Source organism: Hyaena hyaena, unplaced genomic scaffold (genome assembly GCF_003009895.1).
Source record: "Hyaena hyaena isolate Hyena2069 unplaced genomic scaffold, ASM300989v1 scaffold_33, whole genome shotgun sequence".
NCBI lineage: Eukaryota > Metazoa > Chordata > Mammalia > Carnivora > Hyaenidae > Hyaena > Hyaena hyaena.
The window spans coordinates 884,544-893,251 of record NW_024080666.1 but is presented as its reverse complement, the minus strand read 5'-3'; positions in this window follow the sequence as shown (position 1 = coordinate 893,251).

Genomic DNA, 8,708 nt, shown 5'->3' with positions numbered 1-8,708 from the left:
ATACCATGGAACACTACATGGCAATGAGAAACAATGAAATCTGGCCATGTGTAGCAACATGGATGGACCTTGAGGGTGTTATGCTGAGCGAAATAAGTCAGGCAGAGAAGGACAAATACCATATGTTTGCACGTATAGGAGGATTAGGAGGAACTTGACGGAGGACCAAGGGGGAGAAGAAGGGGGGAAATGGTGGGGGAAAGGGAGAGAGGCAAACCATGAGAGACTCTTGAATGCTGACAAAAACTGAGGACTGATGGATGTGGGGGGGAGGGGGGGATGGGCACGGAGGAGGACACTTGTAGGGATGAGCACTGAGTGTTATGTGGAAACTAATTTGACAATAAACTATTTGTAAAAAAAAAAAAAAAATCTCGAGTTCTCAATAAACATGGAGATGAAAGCCCCATTTGGAGCACTTGTCTCCTCCTGGACATTAGCGTCTCTTGTATTCAATTCTGCATTCCCTCTCTTGCTGGAAAGAGAACTTCAGACTCATAGTCTGCAACAAAATATTCATGTAAACATTATTTATTAAACACCCACTATGTTTGAGGCATCCTACAAGAGACTAGATGTTTAGAGATAAATGAAATGTGTTAGAGATAAGTGAAATGAAATGGGCCTCAGCTCTAACGTTCAGCTGCCTTCCTAACTTTTCCACACGTGTGTCTCAGGTATCTCCAAGTTAACCGCCCAAAACAAAAGTCTTTGTTTTCACCTGCCGTGCATGTTCTTCCCCCAAATCTTACCCATATGGATGTAGGACTTCACCATCTACCATCAAAACCAAACCCCAAATCTTGGTTCTTCCCTTCCTCTCAGTTCTCAGTTCTAATGCATCAGTAAGACTTCATAGCTCAATCTCCAAAGCGTGCCCCAAATCCGCCACCATGCTCCATCTCTCCTGCCATCACACCCTTAACCAGGTCCCAGCCATTTCCTGCTGGACTCTGCAAAAGTCACCAGATTGGTCCCTTTGTTTTCATCAATGCTTTTGACCTCATCTCTTCCTGCCCCTGTTTTCCTTTTCTTTTTTTGAGACAAAAAAAAGTAAAATTTACATCATAAAGCTAAAATAGATGTTTTAATCCATTCACCTTATTGAAAGGAGAGCATCTCAGGCCTTCACCTGGACCTTCCTTTTCCCTCTTTATTATTTTTATTGAGGTAAAAATTGACATATAACATTATATTGGTTATATGTTCAGGTGTACAACATAATCTGAAATTTACATAAACTACAAAGTGATCATGGCAACAAGTCTAGTTACCACTCATCACCATACATTTGGCCCCCTTACCCGCTTTAGGTTCTTCTCCTTTCTTACTGTGCTCTTCCAGCCACCAACCTTCTTTCTGCTCCCAAAACACTGACTTTGTTCTCAGCTCAGGGTACCTGAATATGTTGGCATGTGAGGCATTCCCCTCAGGCCCCAAATCTAAAGGTGTACCAAATATCTCAGAAATCATGATGATATTTTAATGTAATAGTTAAAAAAATTAATGCAAAAAGTCCATGAGGAATGAAATCTTGAAATATCTTTTAAAATATTTTAAAATCTCTACCCACAATGTGGGGCTCGAACTCATGACCTCCAGATCAAGAGTCACACGCTCCACTGACTGAGCCAGCCAGGTGCCTCTAAAATATCAAAATATTAAATAGAGACAGGATACAAAGTGCCTTGTTGAGTCATTGAACTGCTTGAGGGAAAAACAAAAATGCATGCCCCTATATGCATGCTTTCATGGATTTTTTTAAATAATTTTTTTCATTGTAATGTTTATTTATTTTTGAGAGAGAGAGACAGAGCATGAGCAGGGGAAGGGCAGAGAGACAGGGAGGCACAGAATCTGAAGTAGGCTCCAGCCTCGATGCAGGGCCCAAACTCACGAACCGCAAGATCATGACCTGAGCGAAAGTCAGACGTTTAACCAACTGAGCCACCCAGGCGCCCCTTCATGGAGGTTTTTAAAGGCAATTTTCTTCCGCAGGACAGTGAAGGGGTGGGAAAAGACTGAAAAATCATGAAGTAAGTGTATAAAAACTCACAACATTATTCTAAGTTTGAATACTTAATTTATTCTTGGATTAGGGATCCCCCAAGACCATCTTCAGGTTTGCTGATTCCTTGGAAGGACTCAGGATGCAGCAAAGCTGTTACGTTTATGGTTTTGACTTACTGCAATGAAAAAGATACAAACTAAAAATCAGCAGAGGAAAAAAGTGCCTAGGGTGGTGCCCAGGAGTGAGCAGGCATAAGCTTCTGGTCGCCCTTACCAGTGGGGCTCACAGGCAGAGCACTAACTTCTCCCAGCAAGGATATGTTACAGCATATACAAAGTATCGCCAAGCAGGGAAACTCACCCAAGCCTCCAGGATTTTTACTGGGGATCGGTCACCTAGGCAGGGAGTCCCCACTGACTAACCTTAACCACCCAGTCTGCAAACCTTCCACCCCAAGGTGAAACTGACACACAGCATGACATTAACCCCCAGTGAATAAAAACAGGCATTCACCACAAACCACATGGGTAGGATGAACTCCCTGCTATGGCCCTGGGCCTGAGCTATACAAAGACACTCCCAAGCAGGATTCCACAGGCTCACAGGTTATCTCCCAGGAGGAAATCAAGAGATGATCAAGAACCAATTTTCTTTGGAATGTGGAGGGTTTGAACACCCCAAGCCTGCTGAGTTAACCCCTTACAATTCGATCCTCCAAACAGAATGTATTATCATTTTACGTATTTGCTTTAATGAAGCAAATACTATCATAAGTAATATTTTCAAAATCTAGTTCTGGACAAAGCTAACCATTAAAGAAACACATTAAAACATGTATATAGGGACACACGTTTTTTCCGTTGGCCTTGGGTTCTAATATAACCCAGCACACCACCCACCAGCACCAGATCCTGTCTTTATTTAAATTCTTGATATTTAGGGACCTACTGGGTTGCTCAGTAGGTTAAGCACCTTACTCTTGATTTCAGTGCAGGTCATGAGCTCATGGTCAGGAGATAGAGCGCCACGCTGGGCATGGAGCCTGCCTAAGATTCTCTCTCTCTCTCTCTCTCTCTCTCTCTCCCCTCCCTGCTCACACTCTCAAAAAAATAAAAAATAAATAAATCCTTGATATTTCAAAAGTATACTTGATCTTTCATTCTTCGTGGAATTTTGGCATGAATTTTGATTTTTACTAGTATTATTAATCTTGGTTACCGAGCTTCTGGTACCCCCAAAATTCTGCACCCAAGGCTACTGCCTCACTCACCTCACACTAGTCCTGCTTACAGATGATCCAGGCTGTGGCATCTCATTTTCCTAGCCTCAAATAGCCCTTGATCAGACGGCCTTCCCTCATTACCCTCCTAAGGACTTTGCTCTCTCATTTCTCTTTTCGTCTTATCACTTCACACTCTGAAGTTGCCTTCTTCATATTCCTGTTATTTCCTGTCTATCCCTTCCTCCAGACCACTATAAGCTCCATAAAAGCAGAGCCTTTGTCTGTCTTGTTCACCACTGAACTCCCAGATCTCAGAAGAGGATCCCTCATATAGTAGGTACTCAATAAATGTCAGCTGCATTGAGCCTCTGCCTGGGGACCAAAGCCCTTCTGTGAGTGTATAGATGCCAAGAATAGGCACATTGTGAGGATCCTTCTGGTATAGTTCATTGCTACGCTGGGCTCTGCGGCTGAGGGGATCCAAGGGCTGAAAGGATCCACAGACAAAAATCCAGACAGAATCCTAGAGAAAAAGGAAGCCTCTAGCTAGTCCCAATTTTTCCAGTTTAATAAGAGCTATTTACAAAGTGTAGACAAGTTGCCCTCTGATCAGAGTGCAGAAAATACCTTGCCTTTTCAAGCATTGCCTAATTCAAGTTCGCTACATTTGAACTCTCCTGCTGGCGGAAAACACCCGTTTACCACTGCCTCTGAGCTTATTAAGAGATACTTTGGCCAGTGGCTCTCGACTGTTTTGGGAAATTGAGTCATTCATTTCTAGTGGCCGTTTGTATTTCTGGATATCTATTATTAAAACACGACACCCCTAAAGAGAAAACACGTGGACAAAGTCATCAGACATGAAGGTTTTACTTTGGTGCCTTTGCTTTTGAGTCTTGTAGCACTTTCTTGTTCTTGCCATCCCATTCTCCTTGGGACCTGACTGCTCATCCTGGTGGCCCCCAACCTCCTCCTTCTGGCCCCAAGGCCTCACCACCACCCCTGTGCTTCCCAACTCCCAACATTTCATTGTCCAGGATTTCTTTGTCCCATTCCCTAGATGTCCCTGAGTACAAGCATCTGAGGGCTTCTGACTCATTCACCCAAAGTCTTTCCAGTGGCCTAGGATCCACTCCTTGCCTCCACTCCACCCCACTGGCATCCTTCCGTCCCTCACATACCTCTTGGCCAGTCCCCCTGTGTGGCTTTGCCTTCCTCCCCATCACCTCCTCGGGGCTTTTTTCCAGGAGGACTTCCCTGCCCACCTCATTTAAGGTTGCATGTCCTATTTTGATTCCGTATTCCCCAGTGCCTATATTTTTCCCATGCCGCTATCATAGTCTATCATAGTATACCATTTCCTCACTTATTTGTGCGTTGTTTTCCTCTCCTTGGAGAATGTGAGCTGTTGGATTCTCTAACCCATAAGGATGTCCTGATCTGAAGCATGATTCTTTCCAGCAGGAAGTGGAAGTGGTGGTTTGGGTGATATATTAGCTCTCTGAGGCTGCTATAACAAAGAACCACAAACTGGGTGGCTTAAAACCATAGAAATGTAATATCTCACAGCTCTGGAGGCTGGAAGCCCAAAATCAAGGTTCAGAAGGGCTGCACTTCCTCTGGGTCTCTAAGGGGAACCCTTCCTTGCCTCTTCCAGCTTCCGGTGGTGGCTGGGGACCCTTAGGGTCCCTAGGCTTGAAGCTGTGTGACTCCAGTTTCTGCCTTCATTGTCCCATGGCATTCTTCCTGTGAGTTTGTGTGTCTCTGTGTCCTTTCCTCTTTTTATAAGGACACCAGTCATATTGGATTAAGGTCCACCCACTCCATCCAGCATGACCCATCTCACCCAATTACATCTACAGTGAACCTATTTCCAAATAGGTCACATTCTGAAGCACTGGCGGTTAGGACTTCAACATATCTTTTTGGGGAGACATAATTCAACTATCACAGGTGAAATCTCACGATGTGCTTGTCCAGTGGCAGTTCTGCCCCATTAAAAGAAAAACGTGGGGGCTGGAACTGCTATCGTTTATGCAAAACAAAGTCTTCCTTCTTATCCTCATCTGTTTATTCAGCATGTTTTTACAGAGCCAGGCATTCACTAGGCACTGGAGACAACAAAGTGGCAGGCAAGACCCCTACCCCAGGGAGCAGCCAGGCTGGTGAGGGAGACCAGGTGACAACCCTGGGGCGCTGGGGCGTGGTCGGGCCTGAGCCAGCGCTTGCGCATGAGCCCACACTTCCTCTCCAGGGCAGTCCATTAGCAGCCACCTGCTGGCACCCGGTAATATTTGCATCCCCAGCCTGGCAACTTAGGAGTGTGGGAGGCATATCATTTAGCATTTTATTTTTATGCTCTAGCTAAAAGTTTATGGTCTGCTTCTATTTCAACATGTGTTACTCCATAAATCAGGCTGTAAAATTCTCACAGATATAGGGTGTCTTTCGACTCCAGCATTGTGCCATTCCTGCTCTAGCGGGTCTTAAAGCTCATTCCACAAGGGTCAGGGCAGTAACTGTCCAGCCCCTAGCTCCCCGCTGCTCACACCTCAGGTAGCACTCACAGGCAAGCTCACCCAGGAGCTGCAGCCAGATTTAAGCCCCAAGTCAATACACGGCCCAACCTGGTCTTGACACTCCGTTTGCCTTGAACTCCCAGTTCCAGACACTGGGATTCTGTTTCACTCCTTACAACCAAGCCTCTGTCACAGTCTGGTTATAGGGCCTGAACCCTCCTCTTGCCGCATGTCGTGCCCACACTCCCCAGGAATAGCCTCTGCTGGCCCACCAGTCTTCCCCTGGTCTGTGATCCATCGTTAAGCCCAGGGCCCGTGCCTCCAGCCACTTTTTGCAGCACTTCCTCCTAGATGCCTGGATCCGCCTGGATCTTGCTTCGATTCCCAATGCTGCGACCTACTCACCTGCCAGGATTCCTGCGAGTCACCCCTGGGATCTTCCCAGACTTCCCGTTACCACCTGGGGGATCTGTTTGGTTTGGCGATCAGTGGTTCTTTTTTTCTTTTTTTAACTTTTAATGTTTTTATTTATTTTTGAGAGAGACAGAGCATGCATGGGGGAGAGGCAGAGAGAGAAGGAGACAGAATCTAAAGCAAGCTCCAGTCTCTGAGCTGTCAGCACAGAGCTCGACACAGGGCTCGAACCCACGAACCATGAGATCATGACCTGAGCCGAAGTTGGATGCTTAACTGACTGAGCCACTCAGGCGCCCCTCAGTGATTCTTAATTAGCAGTTATCAGAGGTCACCAGTGGATCAGCAAATTCTGATTACAATGTAACATTTATTTCTGTTATGACCAAAGAAGACGTGCACTCTGATGAACCAGATGTCCTTTGCTTTGATTGAGAGGTTAAGAAATGGGGTAACAAGTTCGCTGGCACACCTTAGGCTGCCAGTGGAGATGGTGCGATCAAGCACTCTATCTACACGCAGCGTGGCAGCCTGGGGGCTTTTACACATGCTGTGTAACACTGGGCTGCCCCAGCAATGGCGTGTGGTCATCACCTCAGACCTGTCTGGCTTTGCTCCTTTTAACCGTTTCAGATGTATCAACAAAATTCCTGATATTTTCTCAAGTGTGACTTGAAACACAAAAAAGTTGAAGAAACATGACAGGGGCGAGGTTCATCCTCACAGAGTCGACCTGGACCTGTCCATCAGCCCCCTCTTTTCTAAAGTTAATCAGTAGCACAGATGAGGATATTGCTGCCTACTTGGCAATTATGATCTTACATCGAAACGCACTTGCCCTTTGACCCAGAAATTCCACTTTGGGAATTTACTTTCCTGCTGGGCTCATGAGTTGATTCACAGCTGCGTGAGTTGAAGTAACAAAAGCCTGGAAGCCACCTGAAAGTCCACCCCCAGGAGTCTTGTGGTGGCACAAAGCCCTTAAACAGGTTTGTCCTTGAAGATGTTGGTCCAAACCTGGGTCATAGCAGTCTCCGAGATTAGATTTCCTGAACATTCTCTGGTGAAGGTAGAGTATTGCACACAACAAGAAGAGGCGAGTTGGAGTCAGAAAAGAGAGATAGAAGGGGCGCCTGGGTGGCTGACTCAGTTGGTTAAGCGTCTGACTTCAGCTCAGGTCATGATCTCATGGTCTGTGAGTTTGAGCCCCGCGTAGGGTTCTCCTCTGTCAGAGCACAGCCCACTTTGGATACTCAGTCTCCCTCTCTCTCTGCCCCTCCCCCATCTCAAAAATAAACATTAAAAAAAAAAACAGAAAAGAGAGATAGGAGAACTGGCAGCAGGGGAGTGAGGTGGGGAGGCCGGGCAGCTATGTGTCTTCGTGGGCGAGAAACGCATGAGAGATGGAAAGGTAGAGGAAGGGAGACCCGCCCACTGGGTGCTGGGCTGGGAGGAGAGGCACATGTCACCAGGTGAGGACTGGGGGGTCTAGAAGCAGACACAGGAACTGCCAGAGATAGAACTTGATTTTTGTATTTTTTACCATTATAACCCGGGTGGCTTGGATGACTCCTCTTGCAGGAAATGTAATTTCTCTGCTAAGTAATGGAAGAGTCTTCCCTCTTCATGACAGTGCAGACACCTGTATTTAGCACACATTGTTGGAAAAGCACATTCAACCTGACTGATTACCTCCCTTGCCTTTTCACTGCACATAAATTTCTCCAGTTCTTGGCCTCAGACTTGGAATTTGATTTGCAGCATTTACGATGAAATGATTTGTTGTTTTGTGTTATTGACCTAAATCCTTGTCTGGGTCTATTTTCCCTGCCCCGGTTTTCCACAAATCACTCTGACCTGCCTCCAGCTTCCTTCCCCGCATCAGGTGCCAGCCAAGGCTGCTTCGCTGGGCTAGTCCTTTGGAGAAAGAGCTAGAGAGGCCACAGCTGGTTCCTGGAAGCTGGGGACCTGCACTAACAGAGCAATGTGCCTCAGTTTCCAATGCAGGGAGAGGTATGTGCCTATATGCACAACAGCATTTTGGAATGTCACCATGATTAGTGGCATGTGAAGTTCACACACACACGCACGCACGCACACACACCCTGGGCCAGCCAAACACAGGCAGACCACTCTGTAGGGAAGTAGAGGTGCTTCCCCGAGCCCTGCTCAAACTGTAGCTGTATACCTTAAGAGCTGAGAACTGAGTCCATCATCCCTGGACTTGTGTATGACTCAGAACCATGAAGGATTCATTCAAAGCCTACCAAGGGCATGGTGTTCACTTTGAGGACATACCTACATTTTCATGTAGAATTCCCAACAAATTGGGTGTTTTTATTTGAGCTTTTGCTTTTTGTTTGAACTACTTATTCTCTTCAACTGATTTAAGATACTATAAGTCACGTAGTTCAAAGTTTTGCAACGTAAAAAAAAAAAAAGAAGCTTAAGAAAGTTCAGGAGTGGTATGCTTCACAGTGTATGTTAGAAAGAGCACTGGATTTGGAGACAGATAACTCAAGTTCAAACGCTGACTTTCCCA